Genomic DNA, 354 nt, shown 5'->3' with positions numbered 1-354 from the left:
CGCGGGCGTGCCTCCCTCAGACCCCGCACCTCACCCCCTCAATAGAGGCTAATCGCTGAACTCACCTCGCCTTAACATGGACTATTAACGGAATATTAAAATTAAGGACACCCCAAAGTTACGATAATATTTAACTACAACCGCACCACCGTGTAAATTATCATTATGGGACGTTTAAACGCTTGGCAAGCGACCACAAACACAATGTGAATGGGGTGTTTGGTTTGCAAGAACTTGTAGCCCACCCCTTCCTTTGGTCTGTGTCCAAAAATGACACAGACTGACAGACCAAAGGAAGCAATGTACAAACTAGCCACTCGCAAGCGTGTAAACAATTCCCAAACGTTTGTGAAA

At 46.0% G+C, this 354-nt stretch overlaps 1 protein-coding gene across 2 annotated transcripts in view; it reads left to right on the top strand.

Annotated features, from left to right (window-relative positions):
• Window positions 1–354, top strand: part of LOC119836721 (NADPH oxidase 5) — a 48,106-nt gene that overhangs the window by 34,107 nt on the left and 13,645 nt on the right. The gene's annotated exons all lie outside the window — the stretch shown is intronic.

This window comes from Zerene cesonia, chromosome 25 (genome assembly GCF_012273895.1).
Source record: "Zerene cesonia ecotype Mississippi chromosome 25, Zerene_cesonia_1.1, whole genome shotgun sequence".
Taxonomy (NCBI): domain Eukaryota; kingdom Metazoa; phylum Arthropoda; class Insecta; order Lepidoptera; family Pieridae; genus Zerene; species Zerene cesonia.
The sequence above is the reverse complement of the archived record's forward strand: the minus strand, read 5'-3'. Positions and strand labels throughout refer to the sequence as shown.